The sequence below is a fragment of the Ailuropoda melanoleuca genome, chromosome 7 (genome assembly GCF_002007445.2).
Source record: "Ailuropoda melanoleuca isolate Jingjing chromosome 7, ASM200744v2, whole genome shotgun sequence".
NCBI lineage: Eukaryota > Metazoa > Chordata > Mammalia > Carnivora > Ursidae > Ailuropoda > Ailuropoda melanoleuca.
The window spans coordinates 90,122,664-90,149,784 of NC_048224.1; the positions used below are offsets into that span (position 1 = coordinate 90,122,664).

The 27,121-nt window shown below is 37.3% G+C and overlaps 1 protein-coding gene across 4 annotated transcripts in view; it reads left to right on the forward strand.

Annotated features, from left to right (window-relative positions):
- The window catches only part of ELF1 (E74 like ETS transcription factor 1), a 104,558-nt gene that overhangs the window by 29,076 nt on the left and 48,361 nt on the right, over nt 1–27,121 (forward strand). The window contains exon 2 of one of the 4 annotated variants that reach the window (XM_019796015.2): nt 6,335–6,451. The exons of the other annotated variants lie outside the window; for them this stretch is intronic. The gene's annotated coding sequence lies outside the window, so the exon portion shown is untranslated. The remainder of the gene's footprint in view (nt 1–6,334; nt 6,452–27,121) is intronic. 4 annotated transcript variants of the gene reach the window in all.

Genomic DNA, 27,121 nt, shown 5'->3' on the forward strand with positions numbered 1-27,121 from the left:
CATTCAAATTCTGGAAAGTTTTAGATCTTCCTGGAAAAGCATTTTTTATATTTTCTTTCTTTCTTTCTTTCTTTCTTTCTTTCTTTCTTTCTTTCTTTCTTTTCTTTCTTTCTTTCTTTCTTTCTTTCTTTCTTTCTTTCTTTTTCTCTTTCTTTCTTTTTCTTTCTTTCCCTGTATGACTTGAGAATAAAAGAGACTTTTCTTTCTTTTTCATACTACAAAACAAACTTCGGTCAAATTTTCATTTAAAAAAATCTAATTGTTTTTGTGGGGATAGCCAGAAAGTTAGAGTTAAGTAAACTGTACAATTCATGTGTGATACGGGTGTTAAGAAAAAAATTCAGAGGCACTGGTTTTGTTTTGGCATTTTGGTTAAAGGGAAGCCTGGGGACAACTCAGTCATAGGTGTTGCTCGTTGACTGTTCTGTCCTTTTCTTTTTCCGTAAGTTAATGAAATGATACTAAATGTTAATTCTTGAAAACTAAATAGAAGTTTAAGGAAAATGAACAGTCATTTAGATAATAAGTAAAAGTAGTTACTAAAGAGGAAGAATGATAGAACAGTTCATTTGCCATTAGAAAAAAATAAAGTTTTACAATTCACACTGAAAACTTACTCTGAGAAATAACGTTCGATGACTAGCTTCTGAGAAAACATGTAGTAGTTCAATTTGTGTATGAAGAAAAAGTAAAGAGTACTGGCCTTCCTTCTATATTACTGTTCCTAAAATTTGTTTTGAAGAGGAAAAGTAATACCTTTTGTATGAGAGAAAAGACTGCTCAGTCTTTTCCTGGAATATTTATCATCATTGAATTTATGAAGTTCTGGCTGGAATATTCTTGTGTGCCTTGAAGTTCTAGGTCCTCTGAGAAGCTAGGTGTAGTAGTATTTTACTTATGAAAGCTATTTATGAAGCTAAAATTTGAGTGAAAGTAAAAATTGAATATTCAGTGATTATGAATAACATTTTTGGAAACCAAAAAGTCGTATTATTGACTATAATGATATTTAGCTAGTTCCTTGGAAATTTGCTGTTGTTAACTGTTTGAAGACCTATCAGATAAAAGGGAAGATATAAAGGCAGTTAGTTATTCTCTTGGAAAGGATCAGTATATTAACAGATCTCAGTTCTGTGGTTTTGCAGAAGAGGCATAGCAGACATTTTACCAATTCAGCTCTGAGCCATTTGCTATCATCTTTGTTTGCATCTTGCTGGTTTAGTCAGCCTTTGAGTAAGTAGAGGCTGGATTTACTTCTACTCTGGTCTGTGTGAAAAATCTAATGAAACCATTTTGCCTTTTTTTTTCTTTTAAGTTTTTAAAAGCCAGTAACCCATGAGAGAAAAATCTAGCGGATTGATTCTAGAACCTCACAAGTAACTAAATAATTAAGATTGTATTTATTAAAAGGAAGTAGAAGAATTTAGTTTCTTAAAATTAAGGGGCCGTTATAATTTAAATAAAATTGGTACGGGTCATATATTTCAGTCTCGTACCCGTGTGACAAAGACTGAAGTGGGACTTCTAGGTGAAAGGAAGGGGGAAAAAAGCATGGAAGCAAGGGAAGGCCAGAAAGACTTACTTAGTGGTCTTCTTCCCAGCCTTTTCCTTTCATAAGTGTGAATGTAAGTTTAGATCGAGTCATCAGAATTAAACTTAGAATTACCCATTCAAAGAACTGGAGCAGTAAAAACGACTGAAGATCATCCCGAGGCCTCACTTCTGTAGCTGAAGACACAGGGGCCCGAGGGGTCTTGTGACTTGCTCAAGGTCGTGCGGCGCTGCGTGGCTGGGCTTCCCTCCTGGAGCTGCTCATTGCTACTCCACTCGAACAAGTGATGCTTTGTTTGAAATGGGCTCTGGTTCCTTAAGAATAAATAAAACCTTAATTAAATTGCTTGGTGATGATTTTGGTAGTAAGATGCAACCAAATGATTCTGAAAATGTGTTCAGGGGCACCTGGGTGGCACAGCGGTTAAGCATCTGCCTTCGGCTCAGGGCGTGATCCCGGCGTTGTGGGATCGAGCCCCACATCAGGCTCCTCTGCTCTGAGCCTGCTTCTTCCTCTCCCACTCCCCCTGCTTGTGTTCCCTCTCTAGCTGGCTGTCTCTATCTCTGTCAAATAAATAATTAAAATCTTAAAAAAAAAAAAAAAGAAAATGTGTTCAAACAAGTTTCCTTTTTCATCAGAGAATATGATGCATTTGTTTAATTTTTACCACAGCTTGTTTTCATTATTAGAACTTTTTCATAGTTGAAGCATTGTTTGTGACATGGCTTGTTTCAGATGGGTCTAGGGGAGATGGAAGTATAAGGAGTTGGGAATTTACTTTGAACTTCTAGATACAAAGACAAGTTTATTTCTGCCTTAGTTCTATCTCCTGTTCTTTCAGGAAGGCAAATACTGTTTTAATATGATGTCCTATTCTATTAAAGTGTGCGTGTGTGTGTACGTGTGTGCGGTAAAACTTTGCATATGAGTTTACAAAATCTAGAAGTCTCTAAACTCTGACATTATACTCATCTTGAACTGAAACTTTCCAGAATTAGTAATCTCATTCCATTTGTTTGTCATAACTTCTCATCTGGGAGTTTACTGTACATACTAGGCACTTTTAGAATCTTCTGGGCATACAAAGTCTTTGTTAACTTTTTGATGTATTGTATTGGTGTGGTTGAAATTTACTTTAGATCTACTTTCTTTAAGTCTGGAATTTGGTTTTTTAAATTACTTTGCATGTAACTGTTGAATCTCCTAAGTCTCTCAGTCCTCTAAGCGAATTCACTATCAGACCCTCCACAATGTAGTTGCCACTGTCCTAAAGAACAGACAGCATAGAAGCCGCTAGAAAACATGGACTCTCTCCTCACAAACTTAGATTCTTACTGGGAAAACAGGGCGTGGTAGCATCGGGTTAAATAAGGATGGAACCAAACCACTGAGAAGTTAACATTCAGGTTCAAACTATTTGCGTAGACGTGAACCATGACTGAAACTTATAATAGGGAAGAGTATGGCTCTTTAGGAATAATCGGTACTGAAGAATGCATAACGTTTGCCTAGGTTAATAAGAACAAGAATGTAGGGGCACCTGGGTGGCACAACGGTTAAGCATCTGCCTTCGGCTCAGGGCATGATCCCGGCGTTATGGGATCGAGCCCCACATCAGGCTCTTCCGCTATGAGCCTGCTTCTTCCTCCCCCACTTCCCCCTGCTTGTGTTCCCTCTCTCGCTGGCTGTCTCTATCTCTGTCGAATAAATAAATAAAATCTTTAGGAAAAAAAAAAAAGAACAAGAATGTAAGCTCTTTGAGGTCAGAGATGTTTTATTTTATTTTTCTGTCTTTTTGAACCTTTGACAAAAGTACTGAGCACATACGAATACATTTACAAGTTGCTGCCTCAAACCCTCGGCTACTCAGCTGGGCAGATTCTGGTAAAGTTAGGGATGGCAAACCTTTAAAAGGCATGTGGCCCTCAGCTTCCTCTGTCTGGTGTCTGCACATCATAACCATTCAAAGAAAGAATGAACACCTACCTGGTAGTATATGTTTTAAAGCAGTAATTTTCAACCTTTGGTGTAATAGACAATCACCTGGCTCCAACCCCAAGATTCTGATTCATTAGGCCTAGGGTTTGGCTTATCAGTCAGCATTTTTAATAATTACCCTAGATGATTGTGGTGCAAGTGCTTGTAGGCCACACTTTCAGAAAAAGTACAGGTTTGGGAGCCATCAATCAGTTACTTAGCAGTTTAATACTTGAATTTTTAAGCAACAGGGTTATTTTGAAGGCCGCAGCCTCTAGTAAGTCAAGAAAGTGACTGGAGTAGTTTATTATCTACATTGGAACTCAACCTCCTCTCCCTACCCCAGTTACTCCTTTCTTTATTCCATTTTTTGCTCTTCTGTGTCTTTCCACTTTGTGGCTCTCCCTTTTTCTGCTTCTCTAATTCTGCTTTTCTTCCTCTCTCTCCCAAGTTCATCACTGTATTGACCACAGTAAATAATTAAGCTAATTATTTTTTCCCCAAATGTTATTAGCCCATTCTTTATCTCAGCGAACCATCACTCTCCCAGTGTTAGTTTTTTTAGTACCATCTGGTACTTCATGGCATCTCTCTTCATTCCCTTATCCTTGGGTTTCTAGGTAAAACATTCCCTTCCTGATTTAAGGTAGCATTCATAGCCTTTGAAAATCCTTTTCTCTTGAGAAATACACTATTATTATTTGCAATTGCTTGAGTCTAGGAAAGAGGTTTTTTTGTTTTGTTTTGTATTTTAAATACTGTGTGATGCTTGGATATGATTTTTGAGGTTTCTTCGGACATTTAACTCCATCACTGATTCCGTATTTGTAGGCTTTACCTTATATTGCATCCCGTCTAATGGGACATGGCTGTTCACAGACTCTTGTAGGGATGAGAAGAACAGTCCATCAGTTGAATGGTCTGAAAATAATTATTGCTTCCATTGTTTGGCTAGAATATTTTGTTCCTTTGCTTAGGAGCTGCTTCGTGTGGATAGTAGAAATTGAATTAGTAATATCATTGAGTCAGCTGAAAGGATAAGGGCAGCTTTCAACTATAGGAGCAATCTCTTTCTCCCATTACTATGAGAACCTACGAAAGAGAAAGTTTTTTGTGTCACCTCTGTCTTTTTGTCTTGTCAGATGGTCTGTGTACACCGGAGTAAAAGTAACTCTTGGGGCGCCTGGGTGGCTCAGTCATTAGGCGTCTGCCTTTGGCTCAGGGCATGATCCCAGAGTCCTGGGATTGAGTCCCACATCAGGCTTCTCCACTGGGAGTCTGCTTCTTCCTCTCCCGCTCCCCCAGCTTGTGTTCCCTCTCTTGCTGGCTGTCTCTCTCTCTCTCAAATAAATAAATAAAAAATCTAAAAAAAAAAAAAGTAACTTTTGATCTATACACTACAACTCTTGAGGCATTTCACGCTTTATGAAAAATATAACTTGTGTGCTGTTTGCTTTGTTAGCAGAGAGGAAGAAATTAGGCACCTAAGCTTTGGTCGTACAAATTTCTGTGCAAACACATTTTGATTTCTTCTCTGCCAGTTACAAATATCTGAATTAGAAAACTTGTCCTAAACTTCTCTTCTCACTTTCATTCTTTTACCCCTGTAGGAATTCAGACCTTTCTCTCATTTGCCCTTTCATTGCTGAGTAGTAGGTGTCCGCTCTTGTGTCTGTATTTTATAGCCTGAGATTAATGGCTAGCGTAAAAAAAAAAAAAAAAGTAACTGTAAGCAATATGAATGCCTTCTAGAGTTTGTTTGAAGACTGATTTAAGAATTTTTATATTAAAAAGCTAACAGTGATATATGCACATTATGTTGAAAATCTGTAATGAAAAGCAGCCTCCCTCCTTTTCCCCTTACCTGCTGCCGAGAGGCAGCTACTTCTCAGAGAAGTTTTTTGGGGTTTTTTCGTTTTTTTTTAAATTTGTTTTCTTGGATCTATCCTTGTCTCATCTTCTCCCCTATATAATAGAAGTTCTTCAAGGTAGGAGGAAAAGATAAAAAGTCATGTAAAATTCATTGTCTTTGTGATGGATGCCTGATCATATAGGAGGCCTTGAGTTTGTGCAAAGTTGTATGGTATAATTTTTAAAATATATAAATTTAGGAAAATTGGTTATTTTTTATGTTTTAGAAAACAGTCCTATGAACAGTGAAACTAAAACTATAAATATGAGGTGTTGAATTAATAACTGTTTATGTACATCTTATTTTTTATATCAAAATACTAAAAAATACTACATAGAAGCTTAGTATTGTGATTTTTGTTTTAAAACTGAAATGTGCATGTAGGAGACTATATAAAACATGTACAGTTGGATTGTAATCCTAAAGTGTTTACCTGTTACACAACAACCTAGATTAAGAAGTAGGCTCGTTATGTTAGAAGTCCCCTACTGCTGCCTCATGTTTGTTTCTTCTTAAAAACAATTACTATCCTGACTTTTGTGATAACCTTTTCATTAAATTTTTACCCCTTTGAACTTCATGTAAAATGGAATCACACCATATATATTCTGTAGTGTCTTGCTGCTTTCATTCAACTCCGTGAGATTTATCTTAATTTTAATTGCCATGTTGTATTCCCTTGTCTGTCTAGACCAGAATGTATTTTACTCTCTCTTGCTGATGACATTAGATTATTTCCAGTTTGGGAACATTCTTGCACACGGTTCATGGAACATATGTGCAGGAGTTCTCTGAGGCAGTGTTATCACGTTGAGGTCTGAGAGTTGTTTACAAAGAGTATGGACAGAATGGCTAGTTCAAGATAATTTAGAGTTCTTCATTATCTTTCCTAGGACCAGATGCCTGCCACTGATGCTTTCTTACCCATTCAGCATCTTACTATGGTGTATTGTCCTGGGGGGTAAAATCCTCGAGGACCCTAAACGGATGGGCAATTGATGCATTGCAGAGTAAGTTGTAGACATCAACATATTTGACCACTAAACAGTTTAGCATGACTGTCATTTATTAACTAGAGTTATTTCAAACAATTTTGAGTTAAATTTTTAATAGAATAATGTCTGAGTAAACTCTACATCATAAAATATGTTAACTGCCTGCTTCAGTGAAAGATTAGCTCGGTTCAGAACTAAGTTGTATGACTGTGTGTCTGTACCATATAACTAATAAGATGGCTCTCGCCATACTTCTGATGGATAACTTCCATTGAGATCCATTAACAAGTTGGAGCTATCATTTGCTAGAAACAATTTAGTATTTAGAATTGTTGCACATTCAAATATTATTCAAGAACACATTTCAGGGGTGCCTGAGTGGCTTAGTCAGTTAGGCATCTACCTTTTGATCAGGTCATGATCCCAGGGTCCTGGGATCAGTTCTGAGTCAGGCTCCCTCCTCAGCAGGGAGCCTGCTTTTCCCTCTGTCCCCGCCTCCACCACGTGCGTGTGTGCCTGCTCTCCTCTCTCTTTCAAATCAATAGAATCTTTAAAAAACACATTTCAGAACAAAAAGATTCATAAGACACACACAATTGATAGAGTATTAATTGACATTATTGATAAACCTCAATAAGCTATTACCCCAAATTAGACTTTTGCATCTAACCAGACTGACATAATCAATGTTTTCATCTCACTTTCTTCAAATTCTTACTATAATGATAGCAATTCCTATATCTTTAGTGATTTTTTTTGTTGTTAGGTTTCTAAAGTTTAATAAGATAATTGTGGGAATTGCTATTAAAAAAGTGAAAACATAGATCTTAATCGAGGTTTTTGCTTTCATAATAATCTCTTGGCTCTCTTTTCTAAGATTGTCGTCACGGTGTATGTCTAAGTAGTGTCAGAGATGGCAGGGACAGAGAAGAGCAAATGAAAGTAGAAGTCCTAGGATTTTATAGTAAGAAGGATTCTTGTAAGTCAGGTAGTTCAGGAGTCTCCTGAACTTTTTTTTTTTTTATTCCTTTTCATGGGGCGCCTGGGTGGCTCAATCATTAAGCGTCTGCCTTCGGCTCAGGGCCTGATCCCAGGGTCCTGGGATCGAGCCCCGCATCGGGCTCCTCTGCTGGGAGCCTGCTTCTTCCTCTCCCACTCCTCCTGCTTGTGTTCCCTCTCTCGCTGGCTGTCTCTCTCTCTGTCAAATAAATAAGTAAGATCTTTAAAAAATAAAAATAAAAAAAATAAAATTCCTTTTCAGTCTGTATAATTTACTGATTTATTCAACAATTATTTATTATCCGTTAGGCGTTATTCTTGATGCTGGGGAATATATCAGTGAACAAAACATAGAAACTTTGTTCATCAATTATATACATATACTCTATTACTTTCACTGAAAATGTATTCTAATGTACACAAAGATTGGAGAAAGTTACAGATACATTAGTGGTCCTCAAAGTGCTTTTGGTGATATGCTAAGATGAAGAAAGCATACTTGAACTTACGTTTTGTTTTGTTTTGTTTTGTTTTAAAGATTTTATTTATTTATTTGACAGAGATAGAGACAGCCAGTGAGAGAGGGAACACAAGCAGGGGGAGTGGGAGAGGAAGAAGCAGGCTCATAGTGGAAGAGCCTGATGTGGGGCTCGATCCCAGAACTCTGGGATCACGCCCTGAGCCGAAGGCAGACGCTTAACCACTGTGCCATCAGGCGCCCCTGAACTTAGGTTTTTAACAGCTTTATTTTATCAAGGAAAAAAATGTATCCCAGAGAGTTTTCTTTTCAATATACCATTCTTCTGAGAAAGGATCCCTGCAAAGGGCATTTAATAAATAATAATAATAGCCCATCCTTGTGAAGAATTTGTGTGTTAACAAATATAACCCATGGAAACAACAGCTCTTTGTGGTCCTCAATAACTTTTAGGAATATAAATGGATCTTGACACCAAAAGAATGTTGCATGATTACAACCAGTGTTTTAAATATCATTCTTACAGATTTTTTTTCCATTCTTAAATTCTATTTAGGAAACTATGGTTAAGTAACTTGCCTAAGATTGGGTAATTTAATAGATCACTGATACAGCATTTGATTTAGTCCTTTCTCCTGTTGATAATAAAGCAGAGTTTTACATAAATTAAATCAGAGTTTTTAAAAAAGTCACGTGTTCTAAACCAGAGCTAGAATAATAACATTAGTTTGGAGGTTTTTTCCGCATTAGTTTTAGGAGGTTTATCAATAATGTCAATTAATACTCTATCAATTGTGTGTGTCTTATGAATCTTTTTGTTCTGATGAAGATAGAAGATCACTTTTACCATATATTTATTTGTGCCCCTCCAAGTTCCTTCCACAAATAACAGCAAAAGTCACTAAAATTGGGCTCAGTCGCTTAAGTATCTGTCTTTGGCTCAGGTCATGATCCCAGGGCACTGGGATAGAGCCCCAGGTAAGGCTCCCTGCTCAGCAGGGGGCTGTCTGCTTCTCCCTCTACTTCTGCCCCTCCCCCTGCTGGTGCGCACGTGCCCTCTCACTTCTCTCTGTTTCTCTCTCTCTCCCCCTCCTTCTCTCCTTCTAAAATAAAGAAATAAAATCTTTTTTAAAAAGTTGGGGACAGGCACCTGGGTGGCTTAGTTAAGTGACTGTCTTTGGCTCAGATCATGGTTCTGGAGTCCAGGATCGAGTCCTGAGTGGGGCTCCCTGCTCAGTGGGGAGTCTGCTTCTCCCCCTGACCCTACCCCCTCTCATGCTCTCTTTTTCTCTCACTCTCTTCGTCTCAAATAAATAAATAAAATCTCTCAAATAAATTAAAAAATTGGGGAGAGTAATAAGTTATTATATTTATATTTAACACATTATCAGTTACTAATTACAGTGATTATACAAATATGTAATATATATTTAATATAATTATGTTTAATTTATTATATTTAATGTTAAAATATTAAACTTTTTTTTTTTTAAGATTTTATTTATTTATTTGACAGAGAGAGAGACAGCCAGCGAGAGAGGGAACACAAGCAGGGGGAGTGGGAGAGGAAGAAGCAGGCTTCCAGTTGAGGAGCCTGATGTGGGGCTTGATCCCAGGACGCCAGGATCATGCCCTGAGCCGAAGGCAGACGCTTAACGACTGACCCACCCAGGCGCCCCTAAAATATTAAACTTGCTAGTAAATGAATGCAAATTAAATGAAATTACTTTTGCCCATCATATTGACAAAAATCAAAGTACAGTGGGATGGTGAGAACACCATTAAATGTGTCTGCATGTATTCTGTTGATGGCAGTATTAACCAAAAAGCCTTCTGGAGAGCAATTGACTTACATCAATTTGCCTATCTTTTGACATAATAATCTCAGTTGTAGGACTCTTATCTTAAAGAAAATATAAGGATGGGAACAGAGATGAAACTATGAGATACTTGAACCACTTTTTTGTTTTTTTTTTTTAAAGATTTTATTTATTTATTTGACAGAGACAGAGACAGCCAGCGAGAGAGGGAACACAAGCAGGGGGAGTGGGAGAGGAAGAAGCAGGCTCATAGCAGAGGAGCCTGACGTGGGGCTCGATCCCATAACGCCGGGATCACGCCCTGAGCTGAAGGCAGACGCTTAACCGCTGTGCCACCCAGGTGCCCCTGAACCACTGGTTTTTAATAGCAGAGCAGTTTATGAACTTTATACCCTTTATATCTTCTCAAAATTTGTTTTCTTTATACTCTTAAAAATTATTGAGGATCCCAAAGAGCTTTTATTCATGTGAGTTACATTTATCAGTATTTACCAATATTAGAAATTAAAACAAAATTTAAAAATATTGACACATTTATTTCCTAAAAAATAACAAACTTATTACATGTTAGCTCAATTATTTTTATAAAAGACAACTGTGCTTTCAAAAACAAAAACTATCAAAAGGAGTGCAAATCTTTACTTAATCTTTGGCTTAACAGAAGATAGCTAGATTTTCATATCTGCTTCCACATTAAATCTGTTCAATATGTTGCCTTTGTTGAAGAATGTGAAGAAAATTTGGCCTAATACAGATGTCTAGTTGGAAGAGGGAGATGTATTTTATTTTATTTTTTTAAATATTTTATTAATTTATTTGACAGAGATAGAGACAGCCAGCGAGAGAGGGAACACAAGCAGGGGATGTGGGAGAGGAAGAAGCAGGCTCATAGCAGAGGAGCCTGATGTGGGGCTCGATCCCAGAACGCCGGGATCACGCCCTGAGCCGAAGGCAGACGCTTAACCGCTGTGCCACCCAGGGACCCCGAGGGAGATGTATTTTAATAGCCACTCCAGATAATTATGGGTTTTTACTTTGATGCTACACCAAAACTCAACAAATGCTCTTTTCCTAAAAGTTAATGCAAAGGGACTCTGAAACCCTGTCAATGAACTTTTTGTCCTCTGTAACGTTAAAATCGATTTGTCTTTCTTGCACTTTGAAGAAATAATGTTTTCCTGAGACAAGATTTTATAACATCATTCATTGGTCATCTCAGTATTCCAAATGTTGACCTAATATTTTTAAAAATCACATTTTTTAATATTATACCAGTCTTGTCAAAAAAGTCTTTTAAGTATTGGAAAGCTAATAAGCCCAAAGTAGTGTACATAAGTTTTCTAAAATTCTCATTTTCAGTTGAAAGCTCACATTTTATCATCAGTGACAAATGCTGTTAGTTATTTTCCCTGAAGTGACAGGGTCACTTTATTTAGTTTTGGGGGCATGTCTGACAAATATCCAGTTATGAATAATAAGTAGTTCTTTGAAGTAACAATGGTGTTCTGTGAAAAAAGCGGCTAGTTTAGCTCACAACGAAAGTAATTAGTGGAGAGCCTGGCTGACTCAGTCGGTAGATCATGCGACTCTCGATCTTAGGGTCGTGAGTTCAAGTTCCAAGCCCCACATTGGGCATGGAGTCTACTTTAAAAACAAAAAAGCAAAACAAATTATTGGTGCTTTTTGTCAAGACAACCATTCTATTTTAGAATTTGACAGAAGTACCTTACGTGTATTTCCCATTTTATCACTCACAGTGTTAAAAGGCATGCATTTAACGGTTGAAATTTAAGAAAAGAAATAGTTTTACTCTTCATCAAGGACATTTTTCAGTGAAACTGCCTCTTTTAAATGTGAGTGCCTCGTGGTAAAGAATACAATGACTAGTAAGGTTTGGTGATAGAGCCTGATTCATGCTAAGGCACTAACATTTACATCCATCTTTGCTTTTGCACTATTAGTGTAAATGTGAACACGATGAGAAAAGGCAGGTAGTACCCTAGTATTACTATGAAAATAGTTTTGACCTCATGAACTCTCTGATGAAAGGGGTTCTGGATCCTCTGTGGGTCTGAGGATTGCATTTTTAGGATCACTGTAATATGGCAACACTAGAAATAGCCCAAATGTCCCAAAATGGGGCTTGGTTAAATAAGTGATGGTACTTCTATGCAATTGTATGATAGGAATATAAATTTGTGAAAGTTTATGTTAAATATGAGCTCATTATACAGTATTTTTCTATGTTGGGTGCCTCTCTAAGGAGGGAATCAGCATTTCTCGAAGAAAGTGAAAGTGTTGATTCTGACCCTCCACCTTTCCATTTAGTTGGTGATTTTGTGATTAAGGAAAGGGAAGTTAAAAGGCAAAGAAGGCAGTTGCTGGCTTCTCTTCCAGTCTGAGGGATTTCTGTGTAGTGACTTTGAGTTTAATTTTCAGTTAAAAGGAATTGGCAGTGGTATCAATCATTTTTAAATGCTTTATAGAAATAGGTGAAATATGCCTTCAGATTCACTTCTTCCTCGTAGATTCACTTCCTCATTTGGCATTTTCTGATTTACATTTTCTTATTGTGTTGTTCTTTATTGGGAGAACTTTGAGTTGTTATATATTACTTAGCTTCAGAGTGAATTAAAGAAGCAAGTTTCTAAAACAAACATAGCCAGAGATTTTCTCATTGCAGTTTAAAACATCCTGCTGACGGAACATTCACTGTGTCAGTGGTGGCCATGGTGTAGCCTACACCTTTTAGGCAAGTCAGAAAAAGACCGTTAAGGTTAGACCTCCAGGCTCCTTGTTAAGATTTCCACACATGGTGTTCTTAAGGGGAATCATCTATGTTCTGCAGAAAGTCAGAATGCTTTTCGTGAGAGGCATCATTGAAGATAGGCTGCTATCTAGATCTTAGATATTTCTCTTTGTCATAATGGAAGCCTAATAACCATGACTTATCTTCAGTAATAATATTTTTCTAAACACTAAGTTCTAGGGAATGTTTGTGTCCAGATAATCTTTGTGTCTATTCAAAATTTTGTGTCTTGTTAAAGTATCTGGGCTAATATATATGGTATGATACTATTTATATAAAGTTTAAAATGTACCACACAAAACACATACTTATATATTAGAGCCTAAGGAAAAATAATGTGAAGATTTTAGATTTAAATTAGAGTAATTGATTAGAATTAATGTTATGTGTGTTTTTTAAAGCCTTTATTTTCCTTTTTAAAAAGGCTTATTTATCCTAGGTGGGGAGAGTGAGCCAGGAGTGGGAGGGGCAGGAGAGAGGGAGAGAGACTCTCAAGCAGACTCCCCACTGAGCGTGGAGCCCAACACGGGGCTCCATCTCACGACTCTGAGATCACGATCTGAGCTAAAATCAAGAGTCGGATGCTTAGGGGAGCCTGGGTGGCACAGCGGTTAAGGGTCTGCCTTCGGCTCAGGGCGTGATCCCAGCGTTCTGGGATCGAGCCCCACATCAGGCTCCTCCACTATGAGCCTGCTTCTTCCTCTCCCACTCCCCCTGCTTGTGTTTCCTTTCTCGCTGGCTGTCTCTATCTCTGTCGAATAAATAAATAAAATCTTTAAAAAAAAAAAAAAGAGTCGGATGCTTAACCAACTGAACCATCCAGGCACCCCAATGTTATGTGTGTTTTAATTTGAGAGACATTTTGAAACAATTTGCATTTGGAAATGGATGATTTATTTTGTAAATGATCTTATTGAAAATGTTTTATGAAATGAACTTTCTAAAGTAGATGTTCTGTTTGATCCTTCGATCTGTGGATCAGAGACAAATTTATGTATTGTTAAAGGATAATTCACAACCTTTTAGTCTCAGGAGTAAACTGGAAGGAAGGTGTAATATATACCTGCCCTTGGTAGAATCAAACAGTTGCACACCATTGGTAGCATGTTTGATTTTTGAGAAGATGGTGGACACTAGATTCTTAGATGCTCTGAGACTTTCCACCATATATAGGGTGATTGACCAATCATCAGAGCCAGAGGCTGTGGGAAGGGAACTAATTTGTGTAAGGAAATGGACACTTCCTCTGGGGTTCAAGGAGCATTTATTCCTGGATATTGGGGACAATTGAGGTAATAAATTTACAAGAGCAGCAATGTACTAAAGACATGCTAGGAAGGCACTAATAACTCTGACACTCTTGGAAAGAATGAACTAGATCCTTCCACTGAAAAATATGGGGTAAGAAATTGTTTTCCAAGCCAGTCATTTAAGCAATGTTACTTATTTTAGGAGCATGGTGCCCTGCTTAAAGTTGACTATTAAGTGCATACTGTTTAGAAAGGAGGTCACAGGAAGCTCTACATGGGCTTATGTGTAGTAAAATATTGAGTTATTCTGAACATGACCTAGAGAGGAATAGCACTGAATCCTGGTGAAATGGTAGTTGTAGTAGCTTATAGCTTAGGTAAGAATTGACTGAGATGAATGGAGAAGATGGTTGCATTGCATCCAGGATTTTATAGAATATGAGGCATATGAATGATGAATTGAGGTGATTCTTAAGAATTGTAAGTTTGTAAGGCGGCTAGGCATGATGAAAAGCAAGCACCTCTGCTTTAGTTATAAGTAATTGGAAGTTTGCTTAAAGTGACTTAGAGCAGTAAGAATTTACCTCTTGAAAACAGATTTTTATTTAGTTTGTGTACAGTTGAAGAGTTGAACATAAATGAGTAAATAATGTTAGCCAAGTTTTGGATATATAGGGAAGTGGGCAAGGGAGCGGAGTTAGTTTGGTTGAGGGGGGACGCAGATTATAATCTGGGAAGAGTACTGACAAGAACCCATGGTGGCCAAAGATCAAAGAGACCAGTTATCTGGCCTGCTTTGTTTTGAGTCAATTACTGGAAGGTTAATTTTTAAGGTGGTACTTATCTTTCACTTATCTAGGTGGTCAAGTGTTATTTATCTAACCTGTTTGAAGGCTTATTCTATTGTTCAGGCACTTGATTTTTTACTCAGTCATTGTGGTCTTCAAGTCTTAATTTGTAAAATGTTTGCTCCTAAGGATACTTATTCAGAAAACTATAATAATGAGTTTTTATGTGCATAATGAACTTAGATCCGAACCTCAAAATACCTTTTTATTTGCTCTGTTTTCATAAACACTCTTTACCATTCCTATGTTATAGTTGACTATACTTTGATACATTTTCACATCAACTATTGGACTATTTATAAAACAAGACATAAAGATGTAGCAGAGAAGGCAGGAAATACTTGACGTTTGTATGCCATATCTTGTTCTCTGCTTCCTGTCAGTTAAACCACGATGGGAGGAACAGACACAGATGTACAATTGCTGCTTTAATTTCCCATTAGGGAGACCCGTTAAATATAAAGCTTGTTTCATTAGACTTTTGTCTCTTGTTGATTCTAGATATGTTGTAGGCTTGTTTTGTATGATATGGATTGTATGGATTACAGTTACATGTTTGATGTAGAAAATGTAACTTTTTACATAATTATAAATGTTTAGTTTTGTGAAATTTTTGTAGGTCATAAAGGATTGGCTTTCAAATTTGTATATATGATGAAAATTCAACATGAAGTGATAAGCTCCCATTTTGATCTTGAAATTTTAGTATTTAAGGATAAATTTATTTTTGTATTTTGGCATATCCATATTCTTTAAAACGTTGAAGGTGTTTTATGGTACAACTTTAAGATGACAAAAGGGATATCACAGAGCTTGACTTATTCAAGAAAATACAGTAGATGGAAGACCTAGGATTTGAATGCATGTTTTCTGATTATAGTAGGTCCTGTGTCCTTTTAGGAAAAAGTTTGTTTCCATTAAATTCCTGTTATACTTACTATTCATATTATTCAGTGATTCAGACTTTTAAGTTTACCTTTGCCTTTTCTACCTGGAATATCCCTCCTCCCCCTTCCCCCTCACATTATCTCTGCTTTTAAAAAAGAGGTGCTCCTTATGCCTAAAGAAATGGTCCACATGTCACTTCCTTGTGCAGGTTCTCAGGTTCTCACAGGTGTTTATCTCTTTCTCATTATTCCTTTAACACTTGGTTGACTTAATTACTTACATTGTTTTATAGTTACCTGTTTACATACTATTTTTCTTGTTTTAGGCACTGAACTACTTCTTTATTTTTGTATACCCAGTACCTAAGATGTAATAGATTTTATAAATATTTCTTAGAGGAATAAATACGTGCTTGATATTTCTTTTCTTCAATCTAGAAACAAAATCTGATTAAAGAACTACAGTGTGATTCTTTCTTATAATATTCCTTTATGGTTTATTTGTAAGAAACAGTTTCATTATGAGATTTCTTTCCTGCTTCTGCCTTCCCCTTGTTTTTGCTATTTATAGAAATGAAGTATCTTAATGAAATTATTAGTGTTTTCAGCATAGGTGAAAGTGGTGATTATTGGTTCACTAAAAAATGTAGCTGGGAATACTTCTCAGTTATCATTGATTGCTGAACATCAGAAATCTTTTGCTTTTGTCTTTAGATTAATCTGGAGAAAATGTCTGGCTCTTCATTACAGTTTTCCTGATTTCTCTGCTGAATAAAAGGAATAATTCCCTTTACTACTTCTGGCTTCTCCCTGTATTATTTTCTGTTTTTGTTTCTAAGTCTTATGTACCTCAGTGATTTGGGGCTTCTAAATTACAGTCTTTCAATGTCAATGTCAAATACAAAATAAATAAAATAAAAAGAAATAAATTACAGTCTTACTATCAACAAAGCAAGATTCTTTAAAAGTAGGATTTTAGTCTATACCTGTCTATTCTAGGAATGTTTTTAAAAAGTTCGTGTACTAACAGTTTTTCCAGCTGAAAATGGATGGAGGTTACTATCTTATTTTTAAAAATCAAATTTAAATGATCAGATAAAAAATAAAGTCAAATCTAAGGATTCAGATCTGCTTTTTAAAGCTTAAAGGAAAAATTATGAAGCTATTATGAATTTCATTTCCTAAGGAGTTTCAAAAGAACCAATGAAGTAGTTCTTATGTTTATTAAAACCTGTCTTAAAAAAAGAAAACTGACTTAGGCTAGACACACGGGAAATAGTTCACAGGGTTGTTCAGCGTTCTTTTACATGCGGGACTTCCGTTTTTGCGCCATTTGTTGGTGGTATTTGTGTGTTTGGTTTTTTCTGTGTTTGAATTAGAAAGTACATGTATATATGTTGCTTTGAGCGTAGTCAGTAAAGCCCAGCACACTGGTGAGCACATCACGTAAAATTCTGTGAAAAGCTAAAGCAGACATAGGGACACACTAATGTTTTATCATTTTAATGAAGAATTACAGTAAGTAAATATTTTTTATTAACAAAAGACGGTGTCCTTTGATCTTGTGGCCTAATTTGACTTGCCACACAACGTACTTTTAATAGCTTTTAAATTACGTTAATAAAGGACATACAGAAACAATTTATGTTAAGTCTTTTGTTCTCAAGTAGCTTGTAACCTTGAGAGATGGGATATAGTAAATAATTATGGGATAACATGGGAGAATAAGCTTTGTGTCTACTCCTGCTGTGTGACCTATGTTATTGTGATTAGCATTTGTCCTAGCTGGTAGACTGTGATGGCTCATAGGGCTACACCGCATCTTAGCCACTGCCTTTTCTCTGTCCCTTTCCCTTACCCACCAGAATGTGGCAGATAGGTCTCTTTGAGTGCTCCTTAAATAAATAAAAGAATATAGATAGTACTGATATGATTTCTGAAGGCCATCTAGTATATAGAAAAAGACAATATGGGGAGAATTTCCTCTTCTTCATTGAAGTGTTTATATTTGTAAAGAGAATGCTTTTTAAAAATCCCAATAAACTTTCTTGTTGTCAAATTTCAATTAAAAGTCAAAATAAAAAATAAAGTGAAATAGAGGCCCTCAGGTTATCTCCATCTAGGTTAATCAGCTTTGCCCTGAAGAACCTGCCTTTGGATTTAGCTGTAGTTCCCCCCCATCTCCACCCTCACCCCAGGTTTCCCTTTCCCTCTCCATGTGTACTTACAAATAGTCTTAAAGGTGCAGCATTTCTCCCACAACTCTTACTGTTAGAGTAAGAGAGGTCACATTTTCTGCGCCCAGTTGCTGGGGGTTGGGAGATAGTGGGAGATAGACATGGAAGGAGAGTGACAGATGTTTCCACTCCTGGTATAAGATAACAACCTGTATTGCCTGACAACCTCACATTTTTAATGTAGACTGTTTTGAGGGTGAGACAATGTTTTCATTAAGATCATTAGATTAGATCAAGAAACAACAAGTATTGACGAGGATGTGGAGAAAAAGGAACCCTCACGGCTGGGAATGCAAACTGGTATGGCCACTGTGGAAAACAGTATGGAGTTTCCTCAAAAATTTAAAAATAGACCTGCCCTAGGATCCAGTAATCACACTACTGGGTATTTACCCAAAAAAATACAAAACACTAATTCAGAGTAACTCAGAGGGACACATGCATCCCTGTGTTTATTATAGCATTATTTACAATAGCCAAATTATGGAAGCAGCCCAAGTGCTCATCAGTAGATGAATGGATAAGGAAGTTGTGGTGTCAATGGAATATTACTCGGCCATAAAAAAGAATGGAACCTTGCCATTTGTGACAACGTGGATGAATCTAGAGAGCAGTAACGCTCAGTGAAATAAATCAGTCAGAGAAAGGCAAATACCATATGGTTTCACTCATGTGGAATTTAAAAAACAAAACCGTGAACAAAGGAAAGAAAAAAATAGAGACAAATTACAAAACAGACTCTATAGAGAACAAACTGATGGTTGCCAGAGGGGAGGTGGATGGGATGATGGGTGAAATAGGAAGAAAAAAAAGATAACTAGATTAGAAGCCCTGCCAAGGCATAAGTTTTGGTCTGTTTTGTTCACCACTGTATTTGTAGTGTCTAGGGCAGAGTCTTGGCATATCGTAGTACTCAGTGGTTATTTGTTGAATGTGTGAAAAGGTGAATAAGCATGAGCTGAAGGCAGACATCTGCTCAAACTCTCAAAACACGTTGAGCATTCATTTGGCAGCTATTAATCATGAACCATCTGTGTAAGCTGGGGAGTATGGTGGTGACCGTGCCCAGGTCCCTGCGCTTATGTGGTTGGCTCCCCTGATCCTTGTATCCTTGTATAAATAAAGTGAGGTGGATATTACTGATGGGAAGACTAAGTAACACATAGTGAAGTACTTAGCAGAGGGCCTGGCACACAGAAATGGTAGCAATTACTTTCTTCCACGTATTTATTTTGTAATTCGTCATCATTTCTTTCTTAAGGTCTTTGAGGTTAAGTGTCTTGATTTTTTTGTGTCTTTTTAAAGACATCAGTGGTTGGGGTGCTTGGGTGGCTCAGTTGGTTAAGTGTCTGCCTTTGGCTCAGGTCATGATCTTGGGGTCCTGAGATGGAGCCCCGAATTGGGCACCCTGCTCAGTGGGGAGTCTGCTTCTCCCTCTCCCTCTGCCCCCGCCCCCGCTCATGCATCCTGTCTCTCTCTCTCACTCAAATAAATAGATGAAATCTTAAAAAAAATGAAAATCAGTGGTTGTTATAAATGTTTTAAGAATTAAAGTAGTATGTATGCTTTGCCTTGTAAATTGTAAGATTTAGATGTGAGGTATTACTAACAAATGGTAATGTAAATAAACCTTACTATGCTCTCTTATGATTTCTGGATGTGTCTTTATGCAAAAGTATATTTAAAAATCTAATAAGTGAGGGGCATCTGGCTGGCTCAGTGAGCAGAGTTTGTGACTCTTGATCTTGGGGTTATGGGTTCGAGCCCCACATTGGTCATAGAGATTACTTAAAAATAAAATCTTAAAAAAAAAATCTAGTAAGAGCCTATTACATCTACGAAGGAGACTTTGAATTATTGAACTTTCCAAGAGCAAGGCAAAGCTATACAGCAGGAAATACCTTTATTAAAGAGCCAGATTTAATGCACCCTTACTGGGTCAAGTCCTTGTTTTCACAGGAGCACTTCTCTTCTGGGTATCTCTCTGGAAGAAAGTCAAGATTCCTTGAATGTTGGTGATAGCAGTCTCTATGATGTGACTAAGAAATGTGCATCTGTCATGAATATTCTTTCTTCATTGAGTAACTAAATCAGCATGATCTATTTAAAATATTATTAGGTAGTGTTAACCAAATGACAAGATGTAATCATCTGTAGATTCAACTAGTTGACGTATCTCAAAGTTTCACTCGTATTCAAATGGACGTAGGGCAGTTTTGATGTTCAGTTGAATAACTTCTAAGAAGGGTTATATGGTAATGTCAATATATTTTTGAAAATCCTTTTTTCATGTTTCCCCCCCTCTTCCAATCCTTAGTTGAAAAACAAAGGCTTGAAGTAAATTAGTTCACTTGTTTTAAAGAGTTTTACAGCACCCTCAGCAGTTTAAAAATCCATCGTCGAGAATCTCTAGTGTAAGTAATTAATGAAGAATTTAAGGAGGGCAGTGTACACATTGCTGCCTGGAAGCTCTCCATGTAGCAGTCAAGCTACGGAATGTCTGTTTAAGCTGTTCTCATCATGTTTGGATGGTAGTTACCAGATCCCACGTATGTGACTTGCATTGGGCTTTGTAATTATAGGGACCAGACTCTGTTGTTGCAACTTGATTTGAAAACCTCCAGGAGGGGCTCCTGGGTGGCTCAGTCTTTAAGCATCTGCCTTCCGCTCAGGGCGTGATCCCAGGGTCCTGGGATCGAGCCCCGCATTGGGCTCCTCTGCTGGGAGCCTGCTTGCGTTCCCTCTGGGTGGCTGTCTCTCTCTCTGTCAAATAAATAAATAAAATCTTACGAAAGAAAAAGAAAGAAAGAAAGAAAGGAAAGAAAGAAAGAAAAGAAAAGAAAAGGAAAGGAAAGAAAAAAGAAAAGAAAAGGCAAGGCAAGGCAAGGAAAGGCAAGGAAAGGAACGAAAAGAAGAAAACCTCCAGGAACTCTCTACCCTTTCCCAAGGCAAGCCTAAATACTACTCCCTGGCTTTCAAGACTCCATAATTTGGTTTTGCTTTGCTTATTTAACCACATTTTCTACCATTTGCCATTGACACCTCTTAGCTCTTGTCAAGCTGTTAACTGTCTTCAGATTTACTTTCGTCAGTTTTGATTCTCTGCATTCTTCTGTGTCTCGGCATTCACACTTGTGCGCATGCACTTACATACACATGCTAGACTCTTATCTTTTCTTTCCCCTTAGTCTCTCTCCACATCCTACCACCTTCCTCTAAGATTGACTTTAGGTCCTTCGTTGTCTATGAGTGTTTCCTTGACCCGTTTGACCATCCCCTCTTCTGAAATGGCTGTAGAACTGACCAGTTTTTTGAGCATTTTATTTCATACTACCTTTTGGTGTTCAGTTACTGTCTCTTTTGGTCTTGTTTCCTGAACTAGATTATATACTTCACGGGAACAACGCCATGCATTATCTTTTTGTATTTACCACAGTACTGAGTTTAGGGAAGTTCAGTAAATATTCATCAACATTTTACCACTAAGCCAATCAGCAGAAGCATAGTTTCTTTTGAACATGGTTGTTTTGGGGGCACCTGGGTGGCTCAGTTGATTAGGCATCTGCCTTCGGCTCAGGTCATGATCCGAGGGTCCTGGGACTGAGCCCCGCATCGGGATTGGGCTCCCTGCTCAGTGAGGAGTCTGCTTCTCCCTTTCCCTCTGCCTCTCCCTCCCCCCCCCCGCCACGTATTCTCTCTCTCTCCCTCTAGTAAATAAATAAATACATACATATGTACGTACATAAAATCTTTTTAAAAAAATGGATGTTGTGGGATCTTCTGATTAGCTCTGGATATACATCAGATAAGCATAAAAAACTGTTTCATCTAATGCAAGACGTTGATGCACTTCAGTTAACAGTAACTGAAACGGATTCATGTGATTTGAAAATGGAGTGAGCAATTATATTATGAAATATAGAAGGGCCTAAAATTTTAATTATTCTGTATTACAAATCTTCATATTTCTTATGAGTATTTAAAGTTTGCTTCTAAGATTTGTACAGTAGGAAGATGAAAAGCTACATGTGTAACTTATAAATATCTATATTTTGTGTGTGTTGCAGTACTAACCCCCTGTCCTTCTCCTTTCTTATCTCTCATCTTGTGGTTTTGTTGCATTTAGTTTTTTGGTGCCATTGAATTTAGAATTTTAGGTGATTGGCAGATAGCTGTGAGGGTGATCATAGGAAGAATCCTGTTTTAAGGGTCTTGACATGGAACACCAGAATTGTTTGATTAAATCCAGACTTATTTAAGTTAGTTTTCTATTATTAAAAGAAGAAAAGGGGTAATGCTGTGAAAAACAGTAGGTCATTAGAGGTCTTCTCACATGTGGGAACAGAAGTTTTATGTACAAGGAATCTTAAAATCCATCACACTTGGGAAAAGGTGAAAACGTTTTGCTTCTCTGAAGTTTATACTCCTGAGTCTGTTCCCACTGTGATTTTGAAAATGCCACAGGTATAAAAGATTATGATCATCTCAGAATGTATGGAGAGATCTGGATTGAGCATGGCAGTGAGCACAGAGAAGCCTGGGAAAGGGTAGTGCATACAGGTTTGGGGTGGGGGGAATGGGGCAGGGCTAACTTTGGCTTCTTTAATACTGGGATGAGGTCAGAGGACCATTAAGACTATAAAATGCAGAAATGCTGGAATGCCTTTTTCTGAGATGGGTGTGAAGAGTAGTAAAATTGTGGCAGAGGTATGCTTTTAAACTTGATCCATGGAATATTCTCATTCACTCTTTCAGTCCTTGTTCTGTTCAGATATTCTGTTTTACAAATCTGACCAGCCTCTTTTTTCTCATGCCTTTTGCAACCCAAGGAAAAACCCCACTAATCCCTGTTCGTGGATTTGATGTTTTTCCTATAGGTAGTGGAGGCCACGGATTAGTTTTGAGTAAAGAAGTAGGTTGCTGATATTTTTATTTTTGCGAAGTTCTTCCTTTTACTGGACGAAGAACGTCTGGAGGGGAGCTAGGGTAGAGGTGGTAAGCTGGAGGGACAGACACTCCTTAAGAGTAAAACTTCTTGTGATAATACAGTTTCTTCTAGGAGAGTGTTGTGTGGGAGTTGAAGGTGGGAGGAGGTATGTCATGCACTAAAATCTCCTGGGAGACCTTTAAACTACCTATCCCTGGCTTTTTTCCTGCAGTCTGGACCAGAGTGAAACACTGTGACTAATGGAAACCTGCTGCGTGCTCAGGTGGGGGAACCATTGCTCCACAGCTCATCTTCTAAAAGGATGACTGTATTAACCAGGGGAATAAACAACCATAGAAATGAAACAGAATTTCCCCACAAGTTGATTCTTGCTTGTTATAGAGAGATTTTTAAACTGCCAACTGGCTTTGCTGATGAGCACACTGGAGCATGTTTGTGTCCCCTGGACCGGGTGTGTTTTTGTCAGACTTCAGGTTTTGGGTGCTGGAGGGAAGAAAGGTCCCTCAGTTTATCTGTGTAATAAAAAGCACCAATTAATGACAGTTTGATACTTACCGCTTTTCAACCTTTTTGAGAAGGGAAAGGAGTTAAATTTTTTTTAGGACCAAAGTGAAAAAAGTATCTGATTTCTGTTGGATATTTCTCTTTGGTTTTAAATTCTCTCGTTTTCAGAACATGCTCAGAAAAAGGGTTAATCTTGAGACCGCAGGTATTGACAGGTCTAGGTATGTGATCTGCTTGGGTGTTTTGCAAGGTGCTATAAATGCTGCCTGAGTGTAACCTGACACCAGGTCGGCCCAAGTGGCCAAGGATGGAAAGTGGAGAACAATGTGAAAGAACCGGAATTTCAGGTCTAGGCAGTGAGTAATTGCAGCTTGCCCTCTGAGCCCTGGAACTGAACATCTGGGTGTCAGCAAAAAGACGCAAGCATAGAGAAGTCGGCCTGCTTGTCATGATCATGTTGACTGTGTGTGTGTGTCTGTGTGTGTGTGTTTTTACCTTAACGTGGTTAAGGTGAGGTGAGCTTATTCATGTTTCCAAGGCCTGCTGCAGCTTTGCATATGTTGCTAGAAGCCTGACCGAGGCTTTCGATACCAAAAACACCAGGCATCCTTCACACAACAATAAAATTATATTTTTGAAAAAGTTCTAGGTACTTCAGTCGCCCTTGCCCCCCCCCCGCCCCGAATTGCAGTGAAAGGTGCTTTAGCCAGAATAGCTGTTTAGAAGATATTGGTGGTAAATATATATATATGGTACTTGTATGGATTTCAAAGACGGATTTTTAAACTTCTAAATTTTCTAAAATTCCTTGACTATTTAAAATAAATTAAAAGGTAGGGATATAGAAACTTTCTCTCTCTTTTTTTTTTTTTTTTTTTTTGAAATACTTTTTTTTTTTAAACGAAATTATGAGAACCCTGAATACAGTGGGGATTGATTTATTCCTCTTGTGACATTAACTTGTATTTTTGTAACTTCTGCGTTGTGTATCGAGTACATGAGTTAGGGCTATAGAGTGAGATTTATTTTACAAATGGTGCCCCTTTTTTTCTTTCTTTCTTTTCAGTAGGAACTGAGAGACCAACTACCCTTATTTGGGAAAGTTCAAATCTGGTTAATTAACTGTAACTACATTTTGGTGTGTTTTTTAAATCATTTTTTCCATATTCACATTTTTAAAAATATAAGTGATAGAAATACTGAATTCCAAGAACTAGCAAGAATATCAGTTAAAATTTATTTTAAAGTATTTTCATGAATTATTAAGTTGTGGTAGCTTTTTATAAAAGGCTTATTAATGTTTTCACTTTCTTGGCTGAGTGAAGGTAAAGTAAATGGTATGATGTGATAGAGCTTGGGAAAGAACAACAATACTAAAACTTTAAGATTTAAAACAATAACAGAAAAACCTACAAACTCCTCTACTTAAAAGTTGTTCCAGGTAAAAATATGATTAAAAGTGATTTACCACAAATCAGAAGGTTGCATGGAATGGTGTAGAGATCTTTGCTGCAGATCCTTCTGTAAAAGATTTCTTCTTTTCCTCTGCTAAAGAATAATACTGATGACATTCTATTAGTGTAGATGTAGGGGCATGAGTAGAGAATGGGGCTGGGAATGTGGGCCTCTTTTGCCCTTTTGCTTTCTTTCCTGTCTTTGTGACCTTGGACAAGTCAGATTGTGCTAGGCCTAAATTCTTTCGTTCTTCAGTGACTGTGTTGTTTTAGGTAATCCTTAGATTTTTTTCAGCTTTAAAATTGTGTGAGTCCACACTTTTTAGATTGAGAATGGGCAGGCCCTGGGACTATTGTATAGAATTTATCTTGGTACTGCTGATTTATTATTTTCATTTCTTCTGGAAGCTTAATGTGTAAAGCATTCTATCATATTAGAAAACAAATGAAAAAGCCTGACTATGGTATATCACATAAGAATCTTAGTCATTACAGTTTATGAGTTTATTGCTTGCTTCTCATTTTAATCTGCATGGCTTCTCTTCTTTTCTCTTACTTATTTGATTTCCTTTCATTTCTGTTGTATTTCTTGTAAGGTAATGGTTTTTCCAAATATGCTTGCTTTTCTTGTGATGGGTATGTCTGTATGTGGAAAGGGCCTTTTATTAGGTTACCACTTCGTATAAAAATACTTCCTGTTCAGATACCTGCATTTGCATCTGGAGTTACTACAGAATTCCAGTTCTTTAGATACTTTCAACTTTATAAACGTGCATATATACATAGACATAAGCACTGTCTGTACTTTATTAAAGGTAATCTTTCACGCATCCCATTGCCCTAAGCTGGTGTATTTTACCTCCTTTGGGCTAGAATTGCTTAATCTAAAACATTTTTGTCATACCTTTTATTTACTAATTTTCATTTTGAGTGTAATGAGTTGGTGGCCTGGTAACTTCCAAAGGGTAGCAGTGATTTGTTTTTAAATATCATTATGAATTAATAGGTTTTTAGACCCTTGTGTATAAAGCCCTTTTGAAGGAAACTTAAATTTGCATTTAATCAGGGATGAAGAAAGCAGGTGTGAGAAGTACTAAAAACTGATTTTGATTGTCATGTTTATATAACTGAAATATTTTATAATAAACTAAACAAAAATAAATTGTTTGAGTTGGTTGTAGTAGCCATCAGTGCGGCTGAGGGTTTTGTGTTTACAATCAGTAAATTCATTTTGTTTGGAACAGGGGCATAATGGAACTCTGTGTTAAGGGAAACATGCCAGACAGGGTGAGGTCTTAGCCTAGAAGCAGCTGGATTTATCAAGTAGGTGCCAAATTTTCAGGCACTGGAATAGAATTATACTTTTGTTGATAATGGGCTATATAGTATTCTTTGTTGGAGTCTAGCAAGTAGCTGTGGTCAAGGAGACTCCCAAGGAGTATGGAGATGAGACTTAGGGAGTAATGAGGTACGTGGCTCGCACCTGTTACCTGTCTCCCGCATTGTACTGGGACTGTGATGAAGTTATGTTTATGGAACAGAAGTTATGTGCCAGGCATTCGGTACATGGAATTTGCACCCCATCTTCACAGCAACTCTAGACGTTGGTGTAATATATTGTACCTATTTTACAGAAAGGGGAGTCGGACACTAAGTAACTAACACGTTGGTGTAATATATTGTACCTGTTTTACAGAAAGGGGAGTCGGACACCAAGGTCGCAGTGCAGAAAGATTCAGATCCAGGTGGTCTGACTCCAGAGCTTGTGCTCTTTTAACTGTTTTTGCTTGCTTTATAATTTGACCTTAAATCTGCAGCTTATTTTGGTGATAAAAGATTAGGAACCCTATTGTTGAGACCCTCCTGTGGTATATCTCCTGGAAGGAGAAGAATGTGATCCTGACACAGTTGAAAGACACGAGAGCCAACGTGGGGAGTTTACTCTTTTGTGGATGCTCAACTAGATGACCGCTTGAAGTTGAGCAAATAAGTTAACTGTTTATGTGTATGTTGGACAAACAGTCCAACTGAAATATAATTTCCAAGTGAAATATAATGTCACATATTTTTTCTTGTTATTTTATAAAGAATAAGTCACACTTTGAAAATGAAATTTGAGAATTACTAATGAAGCAGAGTGTTCCTGAATATCATACGTATAGTTAATGGTTATAATACATATAGTTAACTGAAGACCTTCTAATTTGTTAGGGTAAAGCAAAAAAAATTTTTTTTCTCTTCATTCTGAGTACCCATGTCTTTTTCATACTAGAGCAACTTTGAGGAATAAAATGCTAAGTTCATTTGGGACATGTTTTAGACACATTCAGGGGCACTGATGTGGACTTCTCTAATAGTTTAGGAAGTAGATTTGGAGATCAGGAGCTGAACTCGGGATGGAATTCCCCCCCCCCCAGTTTGATGCATATATGTATTTACTTAGAAATCTGT